The sequence below is a fragment of the Nycticebus coucang genome, chromosome 9, assembly GCF_027406575.1.
Source record: "Nycticebus coucang isolate mNycCou1 chromosome 9, mNycCou1.pri, whole genome shotgun sequence".
NCBI lineage: Eukaryota > Metazoa > Chordata > Mammalia > Primates > Lorisidae > Nycticebus > Nycticebus coucang.
The window spans coordinates 114,218,586-114,238,906 of record NC_069788.1 but is presented as its reverse complement, the minus strand read 5'-3'; the positions used below and the strand labels follow the sequence as shown (position 1 = coordinate 114,238,906).

The 20,321-nt window shown below is 37.1% G+C and overlaps 1 protein-coding gene across 14 annotated transcripts in view; it reads left to right on the top strand.

Moving 5' to 3' along the window:
* SIPA1L1 (signal induced proliferation associated 1 like 1) overlaps nt 1-20,321 on the top strand; it is a 434,009-nt gene that overhangs the window by 85,525 nt on the left and 328,163 nt on the right. For 9 of the 14 annotated variants that reach the window (XM_053601212.1, XM_053601207.1, XM_053601210.1 and 6 more), the window contains one exon: nt 3,663-3,730. The exons of the other annotated variants lie outside the window; for them this stretch is intronic. The gene's annotated coding sequence lies outside the window, so the exon portion shown is untranslated. The remainder of the gene's footprint in view (nt 1-3,662; nt 3,731-20,321) is intronic. 14 annotated transcript variants of the gene reach the window in all.

Here is a 20,321-nt window from a genome sequence, read left to right as displayed (position 1 = left end):
CTAAATGCTATTTTTCCACTAAAATTATGGGGACTTATTATTGGACTAACAAACCACTTTTCGGCAACCATTGAATAATAATTTGGCCAAGAATTATCAATGGACACTGAAAAGTACTAGATAAATGTTTGTTGAGAAATAGGATATTTACATAGCCTTATATTATCACCCAACCAAATACTTCTTAATTACAAGGGAAAAAGAGTAACTTTCTGGTGGAGAAATCTGGCAGGTACCACCTTAATCAAATGATAGAAGTTGACATTACCAGTCAGGGAAACAGTTAGAAATCGTACACCACTTGATAGACTACAGGGCAAGGAGCAGTCCCATGGGTTCCCTCTGCAAATTCACAGCTGGACTCTAATCAAAGGAAACACCAGACAACCTAAATTAAAGAACATTCCACACAATTGGCCTGCAATCTTCAAAATTGTCAAGATTTTGAGTCAAGGAAAGACTGAGGAATTCTTCCAAATTGAGGTAAAGTAACGGCCTGTGAGCAGAACTAAGTACTGGGATGGCTTGTCTTGCACCTGCTGGCCCAGTGTGGCTTCTTGTCAGATCTTGATTAGTCTTTTCATATGCTGGCTTTTAAAATATTTACCAACATCTCATTAATACATTCTTTCCATGCCCATTATTTATGTGGCATGTGTTTTGCTTTTGGAACATCCTGCTTTTTTGAACAGAAAAAGTATGGTTTACAAAAATATGGCACTTTATTGTATTCAATGATAATATTATATTTAATTTTAACTTACTTTGGTTATGCTGTTTTTCCTCCTCATTTTGCTGGTGAGCTGTTTAAGAGTTTCATATATTTTTTTTCTTTTTTCCATTACAAGTGTATCTATTGCAGTATTGAATATGTACCAATAAGCTTTTAATTTACTTTATAAAGACTTGGACCCATCTTAGAATTTAGAGTTTTCAGAAAGTATAGCAGGGTAAGGGAATTGGGTAGAGTGGTGGATGTGAGGCTGTAGCTAATTCATAATCTCGCTCACATTCATTTTCATGACTGGTTAGTCCCCAGAGGTTTAGTATTAAACGGACAGCTTGATACTCTTAACCAAAAATAAATGTTTAGGATTTTGGATTTTTTCTTCTGATTTTGGAATATTTGTACTATATTTATCAGGTCAGCATCCCTAATCTGAAAAGCTGAAATCTCAAATGCTATAATAAGCATTTCCTTTATTATGTCAGCACTAAAAATGTTTCACATTTTCAGATTAGGGATACTCAACCTCTATGAGGCAAACTGGTCCTGGTGCAGAAATTTGTATGAGTCAGGTTTGGGTGTAGGGTTGCTATGGGGATAAGGTTCAGTGTCAGAATAGTCTTCTTTCTATGAGAATATCGTGTGTAAATTGTCTGGTGGGATCTTGTCCTTTCCCCTTGGTAGAAAAAAACATTTAAAGACCGAATTGGCCCCCATATCTTTCTTTCTTTGGCATAACTATGATCTATCATAGGGTTTGTTTTCCTTGGATAGGTTGGAGGACAAACTTACCTTTAGCAGTTATACTAATTTTCATATTTCTCAGAATGATCAAGGAAAAGAGCTTTAACTACCAGAGTTAAACTACCCAGAGTGGTAGTTATATTGCACTTAGTATACGCCCACACATCAGACTTTTCTTTAGCATTTTGTTATTTATTTATTTATTTTTTCGCTGCTTTTACAGTGTATGTGGCCTTCTCCGGATTGCTTTTGACAGCAAATTGAGCAACCTTTCTTTTTTGTAACAGAATATATTTTACTGCTAAGAGAGGAAAAAAAGAAAGTGTTTTTATGTTTTGAAATTTTATTATGAGTTTTAATTTAAAGACCAATTTAAATCTAGAAAAATGGGGGTAGGGCCTAGATTCCATACTTTTTGCTACCACTTCCGAACCTTCCCAGGAGTTCTGGGGCTTGCCTTCCTTTGTAGCGTTGCTTTTTTCTCTTAGTCACTGTGGATATCAAGAGGTCTTTTTGACCTGGTGATTTTTCTGGCTCGGGACTGGAGCTGCCCACCCCAGTTAACTTTTGGTGGTGGAGTTGGGGGGAACTCTGCTGATTTCACAGGCACCTTGAATCGAGAACATGCGTCTGCCCCATTTACTCAGTTTCAGCTCTGGGTGAGCAAAGTATCCAGTTCCCACAGAGTTGCCTGGTCCAGAGGGCCCAGCACTTTGCAGGGAGCCCCAGACTGAGGTCCTGCCCCAGCCATAGGCACCCCCTGGATGGCCGGACCTCTGGTCCTTTGGGGTATGAGCGCCTGGGGCCCACTTGCTGCCTGGGGTTACTGTCTGATTTAGGCAGTTCCTGTGTAGCACTAAGGATTTCAGGAAGAAGTCGATCTTTAGTTAGAATAAGCCCATTTGACACGTATGGAAATCTTGTCCAGTGGAAAGGAATAATTCTGATGGAATCTTTCTATGTGTGTTCATAAATTGTACCCTTTGTGTGAGTTTAGATGATGCATGTTTATTCACGTACCTAAGTGGATTACTAGGGCAGATCGGCTGCCGGGTCTGTCTTATTTATGTAATTAGGTATAGCTCATTCATTAAGATTAACAAAACAAAGCATATATGTTGCGTGTTATAGATTTCTTTATGTATTCTGTGGGTAGGTCAATCATGTGAATGCTGCAAGTTCTAGTATCTGGAATATCTGTGCTTTTATATGTGGCTGAATAAAAGATGGGCATCCCAATGTCCAGGGTGGCAGGCTGGGAAGAGAAACTTCCCCTGTTGTCCTTAGCAAGAATTCAGAATATGTCTGAGTCACACCAAGTTAAGCTCATTTTTACTCTTCTTAGCTTCCATTTTATGTTATCGGAAACAGGGTTTGACAGTTAATGTAAGTTGAAATAGCATTTAACCTCAGCAAATTTTAAAAACTTTGTTTCTTGGGCACTTTTGTGGACATTGTATTCTGACTTATTTTAGCGTTGTTAGAAATGGGTACATGTGGTGCAGATTACTACTATTGAACATGCATGTGTATTCTTTAACCAATAAGGAGCTTAGCCTTCATAGGAAATACTTTATGACCTTGGTGGTAGCTTATTACTTACCTGAAATGAGCAATGTGAGAATTGTAGAATTTTTAGATAATCAGAATGTTTGGTTGCTTTTGGAGCAAGATTTTTCAGCCTCACCACTCTTTTCATTTTGGGCAAGGTAATCATTGTTGGGGGGAGGGGGGACTGTTCGGTGCCTTGTAGGATGTTTGGCAGGAACCCTGGCTTCCACCTATTAGTTGCCAATAGCAACTCCTAACCCGTGACAACCAAAAATGTCTCCAGATACTGTAAGATGTCCCCTGTAGTACAAAGTTGCCCCTGTGTAGAATCAGTCTTTGGAATAGTGGTTATACACAAGTGGTGGTACGGCCATCCCAAAGTCATTTTATTGTTTTTTTTTTTTTTTTTTTTTTTTTACACATACAATGAATGGCTGTTGGGTGGCTTAAGTTTTATGTGTGTGTTGAATGTAAAGAGATTAAAAGAATTTTAGAGCAAAGTATAACATTGCACAATTATGTTTTGATTAGTAGTGGTGATTTTTTTTTTACCCCCCTTTTACTTAGTATGAAGTAAAGTTGTGTGTTTTTCAAAATTTGAAAATAACTTACACTAAAGTTCATAATTATTTTAATCTAGGTTTTCAGCGATTACTTCAAGTTGGACTGAAAAACAAGAATTTGCTACTAACTTTGAAATGGAGTGAGGTGAGTTGGTGGATTAGTCACAATAGCACACTGGGGAAGGAATGTCAGTCACACCACTGCTCTTTATAGCAGAAGTTTGATTCGTCAAATGTGAGTTAGGGATTTCCTCCCTCTATCTTTCCCCCTTTTGTTGTTTCACTGCTGAGCAGCAGAGAAGGAAAAGGAGAGGATGGGAAACACACAGTTTTAGTCATTGGTTTCTGAATTCAGCATTGTCATCTTTACAGTTGAGATCTTTTTGTTTCCTTTTTCTTTTCTATGTATTTATTTTTTTCAAGGCAGGGCCTCACTCTGTTGCCCAAGCTGAGTGAGCCGTTGTGAGCATAGCATACTGTACCCTTCAACTCTTGGGCTCACGTGGTCTTCTTGCCTTAGCCTCCCAAGCAGCTGGGACCACAAGCATGTGCCATCACACCTGGCTAATTTATTTTTGTAGAGCTAGAGATGAGGTCTCACTCTGTTACCCAGGATAGTCTCAAATTAATGGCCTTAAGTGATCCTCCCATCTTAGCCTTCTGAGTAGCTGGGATTGTAGGCATTAGCCACCATTACCATTTCAGATATTTTTCTGGTTATTTAAATTAATAAGATTTTCTGTTACAGACTTATGTTTGTATTCCATAGTAAGTGTAATAAAAACAATCTGTTTCTTAAAATTTGACGAGAACGTACACCTGTACCCATATTCTAGGAGCTTAAATCTGATGTGTGGGTGTATGATTTGGACTGCTGAGCTTACCCTGAACGATTGAGAGATGGCTGGACGTTCTACTCCGACTGACAGTGATGAATATGTTTCCTTTGGTTTTAGAGTGATTGATTGCTTGTGGCTAGTCTTGGTTAGAAACTCCGTTCTATCCTAGGCTATCCCATCTGAATAGCTAGAACATTTTAAACAATTATAAAAGGATGTTCTCTTATTAAGAAAGATAACAGCTTCATTGGGATTGAGAGACATTTTCTGATATGTTAAAACTCTGAGGGTGTGTTCCTTTCTTTGGTTTAGTTACTTTGTACTTAACCTTGATCTCAGCTGGATACTAAACAAAGACCTTGGGATTTTTCTTATCTGCTGCTTTGTCAGAAGAAAATTGCCTAAGGAGTCATCTCTTCTGGAGAGACTGTAACCTGTAAAGGACAGTGAAGTTATTTGCACTTCAACCTCCTTAAACCTTTGTGCAGAGCTTAGGGGGCTGGGTAATTGGAGCTTTCAAAGTGGCTCACTATTTCTGGCCTTCCTTGAATTTCAGTAAGAGAAATTGGGGAATGATTATCTCCGAAAATGTTTTTAAAGTACATTAGGACACTTCCTAGTTGCATTTATTTGACCATTCCCAGTGTCATTCTTCTTTAATAGAGGTGGAATCTATTAGAAAGAAAGATTTTTAGATCTCTGCAATTTTTAGCCATTTGAAGAACCCAGTTTTTTTTTTTTAAATGTGCAGTACAACTGAAAAATTGTCTTTGAAAATGGAACATCTTTGGGGTCTTCTGGAACTGCTTAGCGGTGAGGTAAGCAGTCTGCAGGAATGCTCTGGTGCTGGAGAAGGAAGAGAAGATCAGTGTGTGTTAAGTGCCTTCTGTTTTTCACCTCAGTCTCGGAAGTTATTTTTCAAGATATACTCTTTTTCTCTTGAGTACGTGCATATATTATAGAAATGTTCATCTTCAGTGGAGTTCCTGTATGTTTTGTGGCATTTAAACACTCTTAAATAAGGGTAACTCCTGGTCGATAAACTTGAATATGACGGTTTTTAGCTTTTAGCAGGGGCCTTATATTCTAGATTAGTGGTTCTCAACCTTCCTAATGCTGGGACCCTTTAATACAATTCCTGTGGGTTGCGACCCACAGATTGAGAACCGCTGTTCTAGATGCTGTTACCAGACAAAGAGGGTCCGGCCTCCTGTCACTGTCCATCCAATATGCAGAGATGGGGATTAGGCCCAAACAAACTTTTTATCAGAAGGCCAGTGATTCTAGAGAATAGCAAGAGTAGCCTCTTAATTCTGATCTGCCTCAGTTACAATTCTAATAACTTTACAATGAAATACAAGGAAACCAACCTAGAGAACTTTATGTGATAGGAAGTAGCACCAAAGTAGTCTCCATTCTAACAACGCAACACGTTTAAACAACAGAAAGGTGATTTTCACTTTAACAAAATATCTAAGAGAACCTTTAGAAAAAACATAATATCCCCAAACCTTTACTAATATCCCACCACCTGGTATCTGTGTGGGACTGTCTGCTCAGAGTCTCCTGAGATAACTCACAGGGAAGGGTGTGTAGGGAAGAATGTGATCTCAGCAGGCCGTGTTCACTGTACTGTCTTGTAGCCGCTTTTCTGGCTTCAGTCCTGCTGTGTCACGTAGGCTGAGTGAGGAGGCCTTGCACTTGTAGCTTCTACATAATGGCAGTGGCACCTTGTCTTCTGGATTGGGTAGTTCAGTTTAATAACCCGTGCCCCTAGGCTTTTCCGCCACTTTTTTGAATGGTAGTGGTCTGATGATGCTGAGAGGGTTGGTCTGTTAGGTCAGGTGGGAGATTCTTCTCTGGTGCATCATGCTCACTCAGGACTGCTCAGATAACAGAAGAGGAAGTTCATGGTGGGCAGTTTCCAGAGCTGCTGGTGAAACGACTCTTGGTCTTCAAAGCAGATGCTTCCTTCCTAAGTGCTGTCTCCCCACTTGAGGGATATCTAAAACAGAATCTAGCAATACTGAAAAACAAACCCTGAACCCACCAAAACCCATCCATATCCACAAAACGTTGTGTTTTATTTAAATCTTATATTTAATTTTGTATGCATCTAATTAAATCCACCATTCTTTTAATTTTTAAAATAATTTTTTAATTTTAATCATTCTTTTAATTATTATTTTTTGAGAAGCATTGTTCCAGAGTACATGTAAACATTCAATTGAACAAGCGTTGCATTTTTCTTTCACTTTAAAATTTTTAAACATTGACATATTCTTTCTAAATACCCAGAATAATGTTAATTCATAATGATCTGAGTAAATTGTGTGCTTTACAGATTAAAACATTTGACTAGTTCTCCCAAGTATTGTGGTTTTCCTTATCTAGATAATTGTGTATTCATAGGTAAGTAAGATATTTAAATTTATCTATTATTTCAGTTTGGTTATTTGCATTCTAGCCTTCTGCTTTTAATGAGAGAGCAATTGAAGAAATTAAAAAGCTCCCTACTTCTTTTCCTGAAGTTGAAAAAGAACAACAGTGGTCACATTTATGTAAATATGGTATTTACATAATGTGGTGTTTGCTGGTAGAATGCATGAAAATCACTGACCACGCAGTAGGTGTGAAAGGAAAAGTCAAATAAATGTACAATGGCATGTTCTTTTAGACTTTTCTTGGTGGTAGCAAGAAACTCAATAACTCAATATAAACTCAATATAATGTCTTATATTGACAGTAGAGTGACGCTAGAAGATTCAGAGGTCAGTAATAGGAAGCCTGGAAAACATTTCCTCCCTGGCTGTCCAGCCTGTAGAGTTGTAATCTGACCCCTCATGGTGCTCTGATGAACCCTGTGCCTTTTCTCCTCATTATTCTAACAAGTTATGTCTTCCTTAGAACATGAGAGAGCAGCTTGTTCACATCCAATAGAGTTCCCTGTTCAGACATACTTCATGGACAGAGACAGTAGATTAAATAAAAATGGGACTTTGAATCTATTAACTCCAAGAAGCAGATAACTCACACGTTAATCCTGAGCAGCCTTGTCAGGGTGTTTTGGTAAGTATGTTGGCATCAGGAGTACAGAGGGAGACAACTCAGAATACGTACAGTTGACCCCTGAATGATGTCGGGGTTAGGGGTGCTCCCTCGAAAATATGCATATAACTTGTGACTCCCTCAAAACTGAGCTACTGAAAGCCAGCTGTAGACTGGAAGACTTACAATAATATAAACAGTCAATTAACATAAGATTTTATATGTTATTTGTTATATGCTGTATCTCTAAATAAACTAAGGGCTGTGCTATTAAGAAAATCATAAGGCAAGTGGGGAAAGGAAGAGCAGAAGAGGGAAGGAGGCAGGGAGGTGGGGGCCTTGGTGTGTGCCACACCTTTTGGGGACAAGACACAATTGCTAGAGGGACTTTGCCTAACAAATGCCGTCAGTGTAACCTGGTTTATTGTACCCTCAATGAATCCCCAACAATAAAAAAAAAAAATAAATAAAAGAAAATCATAAAGCAGAGAAAATACACTTAACTATTCATTAGTGGAAACTAATCGGAATAAAGGTATTCATCCCCGTGGTCTTCATGTTGAGTAGGCAGGGAGGAGAAAGAGGGGAAGGTTGGTCTCACTGTGTTGGGGGCAGGGAAGGTGCATGGGGATCAGCGGGGCAGGCATATTCCATGTCATTTTTATTGAAAAAAGTCTGCATGTAAGTGACCCACACTGTCTAAACCCATATTGTTCAAGGGTAGATTGTAACAGATAAAATTATATTATCTAAATGCTGAGTATAATATACAAATATTAAAAATGTATAGAAGCAAAGGAATGCTTATAGAGTTTTCCTTTTATTTTTGGCTGTGACTAATTTGAACTGAGTTAAAACTTTGAACTAGACGGCGCCTGTGGCTCAGTTGGTGAGGCGCCAGCCCCATATACCGAGGGTGACAGGTTCAAACCCGGCCCCGGCCAAACTGCAACCAAAAAATAGCCGGGCGTTGTGGCGGGCGCCTGTAGTCCCAGCTACTCGGGAGGCTGAGGCAAGAGAATCGCTTAAGCCCAGGAGTCGGAGGTTGCCGTGAGCTGTGTGAGGCCACAGCACTCTACCGAGGGCCATAAAGTGAGACTCTGTCTCTACAAAAAAAAAATAAAATAAAATAAAACTTTGAACTAATTTGAACTGAGTTTGGCCCAGCCTGAGTTCACTTAAGAATTATTTCATCATGCTTATTTATTATTCAGAGCCTTCTTCTTTGTCCTAAAAAAAGGAAAATGATATGAAATCCTTTGGTCTAGCAAACATTTTTAACAGCCTGTGGAACTATGATATGACAACTGCTGTAAAGCATTTACTAATGCTTTTTCTTTTTCATTAGGAACAACTTATTCTCACTAAATTCTTCTCTTATTTTTATGTTCTCCAGAACATAAGAAAAAGGAGCAGTTCCCAACCACACCAAATAGAGTTGCCTTTTAAAAAACTCATTCTAATGACAAACAGAGCAAATAGTAAGAGGAATTTGAATTAAAGTGTCTTTGGAGGAATGTCTTATTTGTTAATACCCGATCATTCGGGGGAGCCCTACATTTGTATGAGTATGATTGTATATAATATTTTATTCTAGTTTTATAATACTACTATGTTGTCTACTTTCTTGACTATCTTCATACATTTAAAATTTGCTAATATGGGTGGTGCCTGTAGTTCAGTGGATAGGGTGCTGGCCGGTTCGAACTTTAGCCCAGGCCTTCTAAAACAACGACAACTGAAAAAATAGCCAGGCCTTGTGGCAGGTGCCTATAGTCCAGCTACTTGGGCGGCTGAGGCAAGAGAATCAATCACCTTAAGCCCAAGAGTTTGAGGTTGCTTTGATGTGATGCCACGGCACTCTGCCGAGGGCAGCATAATGGAACTGTCTCAAAATAAATAAATAAATAAATAAAATTTGCTAATAGGAGTGGATATGAACAAAAGTACAGAATCAGAAAATAAAGAAGAAAGAACCTGATTTGAATGGATGTAGGTGGAGTCAGAGTGGGAGCTGTCCAGAGCTCAGCCTGTGCACTTTTGCCAGCATCTGCCTTAAAAAGTTGAGTGAGCAAAGGCATTTTTGAAGACCTGGCTACTGGGAACAACAGGTCACAGGCTGCCCCTAGAAAAGAAACTAGAGAGAAGCTTCCATTTGCCCAGGCATCAGGATACACTAATGTTTTCTCAAAGGGCTTGGAAGACTGTTAGTGATGGAGGCTTTATTTTAAAACCTGGACTTTATTTTAATGTTTGTCAATCCCTAAGCATATTTTATATATGAAAGGAAGTTGTAAATGTCTTCACTAGTATTTAAGTAGCTTTCACCAAAATCACATAGGCAAAATTAAGGCTACATATGGTGGTTGGTGAAGCCTTGCATGTGTTGAAGTCCAGGATGCCTGTTCTGGAGGTGTTGGTGCTACTGGGAGGAAGGATTTACTGTGTCATTTGGAAAAGATTATTAAGTAGGCAAATGTAGAGATGAGTGCCCTCTGCTTGAAGAAAGTCACTGCTCACATAAGCAAAAATATGCCAATGTCTCCAATGAGTAGCTGGTAAAGGACACATGAGCTGCGTGGGGGAATCGCCCTTCTGCATGATAGGTACCACTCTGCACTGATGCTTCTCTCAGCATGTGACTTGCTCTGGGTTCTGTCCATAATTGTTTCTCTAATACAAATGGCCTTATTGGTCTCTGGATGAGCCTTCAGTAGTACAGATAATGAATGCTAATGAATTTTGTTTTTTCTTGAGGAGTCATGTTATTTTAGGTCCACAACTTAATTCAGTAACTGACCCTTTTCTGCTACTGACCCTTATTTTTTTTCAGTCAATTAGGAAATAAATGTTTTGAAAAATTATAAGGTAACACTTGTTGAGTATTGGTCTTTGTATAGGGTCCCTCATGCATATCCTGGCTTTAAATTAAATCTTTTATAGTTGCAAGGTAGGATATGTGGCTTCTATTGATAATTACTTCCTCTGTGGATTTATTAGTGGACAAGTTAATTTAATGAAGCAGATAGGTATTTTGCATCTGTTATACAGAGAGAACATTTTGCTTAGTGATGACCAAGATAGAATTTGAAAAAGAAATGTACTGTGCAATCAAGTTGTTTTTCTAGAGGCAGTGTTAGACATAATTAAAAATTGTTATAATAAATGGCCGAACTTAATAATGCCTTTAGTAGAAATATAAGTTAAAATGCATTTAAGCATTTTAGAGAGAGGATTAAATGCATGAATGTGTTATCATTTGAACTGGGCCTTGAAAGGTCTGTCTGTCTATCTATTAAAAGAGTAAATTTTTCTTTTTTTTTAGGTAACCAAAAGTAATTCATAGTTGTATAAAATCTTAATGATCCTAATGGCACACAGATCAAAGTAAAAATCACTCCGTTCCCAATACATTACTTAGTCTCTACCAGCCAGAAGTAACTATCCTGCTAGCATTTTTACTTTCTATCTATGGGATTTTCCAAACATACACAAAAACGGAATAGCACAATGAACTCCCATAATCCAGCTTCAAGAGTCAAGAACTGAAGTATTTCTAGTTCTCCCTATCTTTCTCCTTCTTTTATGTTTTGTTTTTTGTTGTTCTTGGAGTTTTAGACCACAGCTCAGATGCTATACTGTTTAACCTACAAATACCTCAGTATTTTTTTTTTTTAAACAGAGAACCATTTTTAAAAGTAGCTACAATGTCTTTACCATTGATGAAATTAATAGTTACTTATTAATTTTTTACTAGAGAGTGATGCAAACCGTGGTCCATGTTTAGTTTTCTCCTTTGTCTCAAAATTGTCATTTTATAGTGCTTTGTCAGAATCAGGATCCAAGCAGAATTAACACATTGCATCTGTCTCTTTAAGTCTTTGTTAATCTGTAACATTTCCCTTCCCTTCCTTTTTTATATAATTTGTTGTAGAATAAACTGAGTCATTTGTCCTGATAGACTACTAACATTTCTTTCATTTTTGTTCTTTTATGTGATCATAGATACATTTTAAAATCAAAATTAGGATCATGCTATGTATGATGTTTTATAAGCTGCTTTAAAAAAATTAAAATTTCTTTTAAACCTGAGGGGGTAGTGGGGTTACAAGCATTTTTCATACTTAATAAGGACATTTTCCTTTTAGTTAGTCATCTATAATTAGTTTTATTTTCTGTTAATTCTTATGGCCTTATAGTAACAAAAATAGAGAAAGATGCATTTGATTGTATTTAAAGTAAGTCTTACATTGATGATAAATATTTATTACAACAACAAACCAGTTATTTCTTTTCTCCCTCCCTTCTTCCCTTCCTTTCTTTTTTATGCCAGCAACTGTTAGGATTGGATATAATACCGAGGATACAATTTGCTGGATTGAGAGTTCATTTGTTTTCCCCAAGGAATGTAGAAAATGATTTTGTAAAAGACAGCCTGACAGTGGTTCATTGGCAGAATCAAAAGTAGACGAGGTAAGGGTGCTCATGTAGGCACCAACTTTCTGTTGGTACCATGGAGGAGGACCCTCCTCATTGTTACCATAGCTGACCTTCATTAAAATGCTAAGCTTCCTTTCTCACGTAAACCCAGGACACAAAGGATGCTTAGTGACTAAAGGGGAATATTAGGCCACTTGTGATTGCTCACTCCTGTAATTCCAGCACTTTGGGAAGCTGAGGTGGGAGAATCACTTGAGGCCCAGGAATTTGAGACCAGCTTTAGCAATAGTGAGACTCTGTCTCTACAAAAAATAAAAAATTGACCGGGTATGGTGGCACATGCATATGTAGTCCTAGTACACTGGAGACTAGGACAGGAGGATGCCTTGAGCTCAGAAGGTTGCAATTACAGTGAGCTATGATGCTGCTGCTGCACTCTAGACTGGGAGACATAGAAAGACCTCTAAAAAAAAAAAAGAAAAGAAAGAAAAGAAACGTGACTCTTAATTTAGTGATGAGACCATAATTTTAACATTTCTGTATAAGGGCCTCTTTCAGTTATTTTTAAGGTTTTGGTCTGGGAAAGAGACTGTTTGTGTAGGGTAATACCAATAATTATTAATTATAACCTGAAGCTAAAGCTTCACGTGGAGTCTGGTGTTCCTCATTAAGTACAGCTTCATTCGTGATTGTTCCTGGTACTTTGTTTTTCTACATTTGATTTGACTTTTTGTTATTGTTTTACTTGTTGGTTTCTTTTCCATTGTTTTACTTGTTGGTTTCTTTTTTAATGTGGTAAAAATAGACTAACATAAAATATACCGTTTTAACATCTTTTAAGTGTCCAGTTCACTGGTATTAAATACATTCAAAATGTTGCATAGCTACCTCCAATCATCTTATAACTCTTTTCAAACTGAAAATTCTATACCTGTTAAATAGTAACTCTTCTCTTCTGCCTCTGCCTAGTCTCTGACAACCCCCAGAAGAACAGTCCGTCTATTTGTCTTTTTGTGGCTACCTTATTTCCCTGAGCATGATCTTTGAAGGTTCATCTGTGTCTTAGCACACGTGAGAATTTCCTTCTTTTTAAAGATGAGCACTACCCCATTGTATGAATATATACGGCATTTGTTTATCTATCCATTCATGGATAGTCATTTGGGTTGCTTGCATCTTCAGGCTATTGTGAAGAATGTTGCTATGAATATAGGTCTCTTTGAGACCTTGCTTTAAATTTTGGGGAGTTTATATCCAGATGTGGAATTGTGGGATGATATGGAAAGTCTGTATTAAATTTTTCGAAGAACTTCAGTAATCATTTTCCTCAGTAGCTGGATCATTCCTACCAACAGTGTGTATGATTCCAATTCCTCCACATCCCTGCCAACACTTATTTCTGGTTCCTTGACAGATCCCATCCTGAAGAGTGAAGTGGTATCTCACTGTAATTTTGATTGTAGTTTTGATTTACATTTCCCTAATGATTCGTAATGGTGAATTTTTTTTTTACTGTCCTTATTGGCCATTTGTTTATCTCTTCTTTGAAGAAACATTGATTCAAGTCCTTTGCACATTTTTGACTCAGGTTGTTAACTTTTTCCCTGTTGAGTTTTATGAGTACTTTATATAGCCATGATATATGATTTACAACTATTTCTTCCATGGGTTACCTTTATTGATAGCGGTTTTTGATGCACAACTTTTGAAAATTTTTATGAATTTGTCTGTTTTTTCTCCCTGCCTATGCTTTTGCTATCATATCTAAGAAAACATTGCCAAATCCAGAGCTGTAAAGTTTTACTCCGCCTTCTTGTTTCTGAGAGTTTTATATATAAGTCTTCCATCTTATATTTAAGTCTTTGATCAATTTTGAGTTAATTTTTGTATGTGGTGTTAGGAAGGGTCCAGCTGCATTCTTTAGCATGTGGAAAGTGGTACTTTTCCATGTACCACTTGTTGCAAAGATTGTTCTTTCCTCCATTGAATGGTTTTGGCATCCTTGTCAAAAATCATTTGACCAAGTATGCAAAGGCTTATTTTGGGGCTCTATTTTATACCATTGGTCTGTATGTCTGTCTTTATGACAGTATACTGTTTGATTACAGTAGCTTTGTAGTGAGTTTTGAAGTCAGGAAATAAAGAGTCCTCCAATTTTGTTCTTTTTCAGGATTGTTTTGGCTGTTCAGGTCCCGTGAGAGGCCACGTGGATTTTAAGATTGTTTTTATTTATGCAAAAAATGTTATTGGGATTTTAGTAGAGATTATATTGGATATGTAGATTGTTGTGGATGTATAGATATCTTTTTTTTTTTGTAGAGACAGAGTCTCACTGTACCGCCCTCGGGTAGAGTGCCGTGGTGTCACACGGTTCACAGCAACTTCTAACTCTCGGGCTTACGCGATTCTCTTGCCTCAGCCTCCCGAGCAGCTGGGACTACAGGCGCCCGCCACAATGCCCGGCTATTTTTTTGTTGCAGTTTGGCTGGGAACGGGTTTGAACCCGCCACCCTCGGTATATGGGGCCGGCGCCCTACTCACTGAGCCACAGGCGCCGCCCCGATGTATAGGTATCTTAATGTCAAGTCTTCCAATCCATGAATATGGGAAGTGTTTCCATTTATTTATGTGTTCTTTGACTTCCTTTAGTTAATTCCTAAGCATTTTATTCTTCTTGATGCTATTTTATAATGTCCTTTTCAGATTGTTCAGTGACAGTAAATAGAAATGCAACTGATTTTTGTTTGTTGGCTTTGCCTTTTGCTTTTTTTGCATAATTCATTTATTCTAACAGTTTTTTTTTTTTGGTGGTTTTTGGCCAGGGCTGGGTTTGAACCCACCACCTCTGGCATATGGGACCGGTGCCCTACTCCTTGAGCCACAGGTGCCATCCCTATTCTAACAGTTTTTTGTGGAATCTTTTAAGTATTCTCCATGAAAGTCACATCACCTGTGCACAGAAGTAATTTTGCTCTTCCTTTCCAATTTGGTTGCCTTTTAGTTCTCGCCTATTTACTCTGACTAGAAGTTCCAGTGTTATGTTGAATAGAAGTTTTGAAAGCAGGCATCCTTGCCTTGTTCCTGATCTTAGAGGGAAAAAGCTTTCAGTCTTTCTCTAAAGAGCATGATGTTCCCGATGGGTTTTTCATATATAACTTTTATTACGTTGTGGTAGTTTGCCTACTTTCCTAGTTTGTTGAGTATTTTTAATCATGAGGGGTGTTGAATTTTGCCAAATGCTTTTTTGCATTGAGATGTCCACTTGAGGTACTTTTTGTATGTTGAACCATCCTTGCTTTCTAGGAATAAATCCCACTTGATCATGGTTTATAATTAATTAACTGTGCTGCTGAATTTATTTTGCTAGTATTTTAGCATCAATGTTCATAGGAGATACAGGTCTGTAGTTTCCTTGCAGTGTCTTTGTCTGGCTTTGGTATCACAATAATGCTGGCCCCATAGGATGAATTAAGAAGTAATCCCTCCTCTTCAATTCTTTTGGAGTTTGAGAAGAATTGATGTTAGATCTTCTTTAAATGTTTGGTGGAATTCACCAGTGGGGCTGTCAAGTTTAGCACTTTGCTTAGTTGGGAGAGTTTTGATTATTGGTCGATCTCCTTACTACTTATAAGTCCATTCAGATTTTGTATTTTTCATGATTTGATCTTGGTAAATTTTGCATTTTTAGGAATTTGTCCATTTTATCTATCTGATTTGTTGACATGCAATTGTTCATAGTACTGTTTTTTTCCTTATTTTTTTAATTTCAAAGTACTTCAAAATATTTTCATTACATGGATGAGCTGTATAATGCTCAAGTCAGGGCTTTTACTGCTCTTGTAACCAGAGTAGGGTACATTAAGTACCTGAAAGGTAAGATATTAGCCCTCACCCTCTGTTGCCCATTCTTAATTTTCTTTACAGCACTATATGACTGTGTGTATCCATTGTTTAGCTTCCACTTACTAGTGAGAACATGTGGTGGTGTTTGTTTTTACCATTCCTGAGATACTTCACATTAGGGTAACCTTCTCCAGTTTCATCCAAGTTGTTGCAAAAGATACTATTTCATTCCTTTTCATGGCTGAATAGTACTCCATGGATGGATATGTGTATATATGTATCACATTTTTGGGCACTTAGGTTGATTCCGTGTCTTTGCAGTTGTGAATTGTACTGGTGTCTTTTTGATATAACTTCTTTTCCTTCAGGTAGATGGCCCACTATCCCACTATTGTGATTGCTGGATCAAATGGCAGGTCTGCTTTTAGTACTCTGAGGAACCGCCATACTGTTCTCCATAGAAGTTGTATTGATTTACAGTCCCACCAACAGTGTATAAGCATATCTTTTTGTAGCATCTATGCTAATACCTATGTTTTTTTTATTTTTTGGTAATGGGCATTCTGATAGGGGTAAGGTGGTATCCATTGTGGTTTTAACTTGGATTTCTTTTATGATTAGTGATGTTGAGCATTTTTCTTTTTATATATATATTTTTTATTTTTTTATTTTTACATATACATGTGTTTATTAGGTTTCCATTTTTTGCCTTCACAAAATTAAAGAGGCTTATAATTTAATAACAATAACAATGTTTAAGATAAGGACTAGAAACAAAAAATCTCGTAAAGAATAAACGAACATAAATACATTCAGAAAACAATCAGAATTGCTGCATCGAAATATTAAGCAATAATAATAATTCAAAGAAAGTAACATTCACATCGTCAAATAAGAGTATGTCTATTATAGAATGCTTTGACTCTGACATTCAGTATGGAGTCATCAGTTAACTTCTTATTTTTTTTAAGTCTCAAAAAATAGACAATTAATATTTATAAATAAAAGTAAAAGATAATTTCAAAAAACAGATCATGCCATAAAATTTGGCATGAGCATTTTTCATATGTTTATTATCTAATCATCTTCTGAAAAATCTCTGTTCAGTGTCTTTTGCCCACTTTTTAATGGGGTTATTTCTTCCTTACTGATTAATTTATTTGAGTTCCTTTGTTTGAAATTTCAGAACGTTACTGGGGTACACACATACTGGCTCCTTATTTTACTTTTGTACATTTGAAGTCAAACTTACAAGTGTGCCCTTCACTCAGAATATGTGCATTGTACCAATTAAGTGTGTGTTTACCTTACTCCTCCTCCCTCTCTCACCTACTTAATTTCCTTTGAGTTTTACTTCTGTATATGTACGTTTAAGTGTTGATTGACTAGTTCTAATTTAGTATTGAATACATGTGGTAGCCATTCTGGAAAAAGAATTTCAGAATTGCTTAGAAGGGCAGCCTGGATGCTGGCATCATTGCAAAGCTTCTCAAGGGGAGCACCTTGAAGGTGACCATAGTGACACTCAGCAATGAGGTGCGTAGCACTTTCTCTAGGACAAGTTTGTGAACTTTAATTGTCTGTCTTCATAGAACTGCTTTTTCTAGGTTTGCGAAAAATGACTGTGGTATTTTAATGGGGATTGTGTTTAATCCATAGTACTCTCCTCTACTTTTCATTTCTGTAGAACCATTAGTATTCTGTAGTGTTCTGACTTCCATTTCTGATTTTGGTTATTGGAGTGTTCCTTTTTTCCCTTAGTGTGTCCAGCTAAACATTTGTCAATGTTTTGGCTCTTTTCAAAGAAACAACTTTTGTTTCATTGATTTTCTCTCTTGTTTTACGATTCTCTATTTCATTTATTTCTGCTTTTGTGTTTGTACATTTGCTTTGGTACATTTGTACATTTTCTTCTGCTAGCTTTGGGTTTAGTTTGTTCTTTCCATTTTTCTAAAGTTGTTTAGTTAAGTTGTTGATTTGAGTGCTTTCTTTTCAATGTAAGCATTTGTAGCTGTAAGGTATTAGGGATCAGCATTCCTTTTGCTATGTTCCATAAATATTGGCCTTTGTGTTTTCATTTTTATTCATGTCAAAGTATTTCTTGATTTCTTCTTTAATCCGTTGGTTGTTTAACAGTGTGTTGTTCAATTTCTACAGTTTTGTGGATTTTCCAGTTCTACTTCTGTTACTTCTACCTTCATTCTTGTGTGGTTGGAGAAAACACTGTGTAATATCTATCTTTTTAAATCTGTTGAGACTTAGGTTAATTTTTGGCCCAGTAGATGGTTTATCCTGGAAAATATCCCATGTGTGTTTGAGAGGAATATGTATGATGTCGTTGTTAGGAGAATGATCTCTAAATGTCTCTTAACCTACTTGGTTTATTGTGTTGTTCGAGTCCTTTATTCCCTTATTTTCAGTGGAGTTGTTCTATCCATTATTGAGAGCGGGGTATTAAAGTTTCCAATTGTTATTCTGGAACTGTCTATTTTTCCTTTTAGTTTGTCAAAATTTTAAAATATATATTGTGGAGGTCATTAGATGCATAAATTATTCTAATTTTTATATCTTCTTACTGTAGCCTGTCTTTAATTGATATGTAATATCCTTCTTTGTCTCCTGTAAACTTTTTGGATTTTAGATCTATTTTGTCTGATATTAGCATAGCCACTCCTGCTTTCTTTTAGTTACTATTTGCATGAAATATTTTTTGCTTTTTTTTTTGCTTTCAATCTATTTGTGTCTCTGAATCTATGGAGAGTTTCTTGTTCATAACATAGTTGAAACAGTTACTAAAATCCATTCTGCCATTTTTTAATCTTCTGATTGAAGAGTTTAATTCACTTCCTTTTAGTGTAATTACTGATAAAGAAGGACTCTGCCATTTGCTGTTTGTTTTCTATATGCCTTGTAGCTTTTTGTTCCTCATTTCCTGCATTACTGTCTTTTGTGCTTAATTCTTTTTTTATAGTGAAATTTTTAAATTCCTTTTCCTCTTATATATACTCTGTAGCTGTTTTCCTTGTAGTTACCATGGGAATTATGTTTAACATTTTAAAGTTATAAAACCTTAATTTGACTTACACTAACTCAACTTCAATAACATATGTAACAGTCTGTCTCCGCCCCTTTTTAATACTGATGTCACAAAATTACGGCTTTGTACATTGTGTACTCAAAACCATAAACTAATAATGAACTAATAGGAGACTGTTACTCTCATCTCTTAAATCACGTGGAAAACAAAATGTGGAGTTACAACAAATACTACTAGCATTTGGACTCTTTTTTTTTTTTTGCAGTTTTTGGCTGGGGCTGGGTTCAAACCTGCCACCTCCCGTATATGGGGCCAGCGCCCTACTCCTTTGAGCCACAGGGGCCACCCTGGACTCATTTTTTAAAAAAATTTTTATGAAACATTTTAAAAAATGTAATTAATATGTGCAAAAAGTACAAAGTATTGTTTTAATAATACTAGTTTTTGTTTTACCCATGTATTTCCCCTTACTGAAATACTTACTTCTTTATATGTCTTTAAGTTACTGTCTGTTGTGCTTCCATTTCACCCTATGGGACTTTGTTTAGCATTTCTTGCAGGGCAGGTCTAATGGTAACAGACTTCCTCAGCTTTTGTTTATTGAGAATGTCTTAATTTTTCCCTTACTTTTAAAAGATTCTTAGTTGCCCGTTTCTCTCTCTCTCTTTTTTAATAGCACTGTGAATATCTCCTCCTACTGCCTGCTGTCTGGCAAAGATTCTGATGAGAAAATTACTGATAATCTTATTTAGGATCCTCCTGTATGGGCTGAGTTGCTTCCGTCTTGCTGCTTTCAAGATTCTTTTTTCTTTAGAAGAGAATTATAATGTATATCAGTGGGGTCTCCTTTAGTTCATCTGTGGAGTTCATTGAACTTTTTGGATATTTACATTCATATATTTCATCCAATTCAGGAAATTTTTATCTATTAATTTTTAAATCTTTTTTTTTGCCCCTTTCTGTTACCTCCTTTTGCAGCTCCCACAACACTTATTTTTGGTTAGCTTGATGGTGTCCCACAGGTCTCTTGATGGTGTCCCACAGTAAATAAATAAATTTACTTATTTATTACTTTAAGATAGGATCTTACTCTGTTCCTCAGTGTGGAGGGCAGTGGTGCAGTTAAAGCTCACTGCAGTTTTAAACTTCTGAGCTCAAGGGATACTCTTGTCTTAGCGTCCCCAGTAGCCAGGGCTCTAGACATGGGCTACTACACTTGATTAATTAAAAAAATTTTGGGGGGGGAGGCGGAGCAAGATGGCGGCTGAGTAACAGCTTCCTTGCATCTGGGCACCGTGAGTCTGGGGAGATAGGACTCCAGGCATCTCTGGCTGGTGGGATCTGCCTGTCATCACCCCTGTGAGGATACAGGGAGTCAGCGAGAGACTTCTGGACCCCAAGAGGAGGACTAAAACAGTGGAAAAACGGCAAGTGGTTGCGTGTGCCGTCTAAACCCGCTCGCAACTGTAAGTTCAGTAGCAGTGAGACTGCAAACCAGAAAGGCCTTACCTGTAAACTGTTTTGGTGTC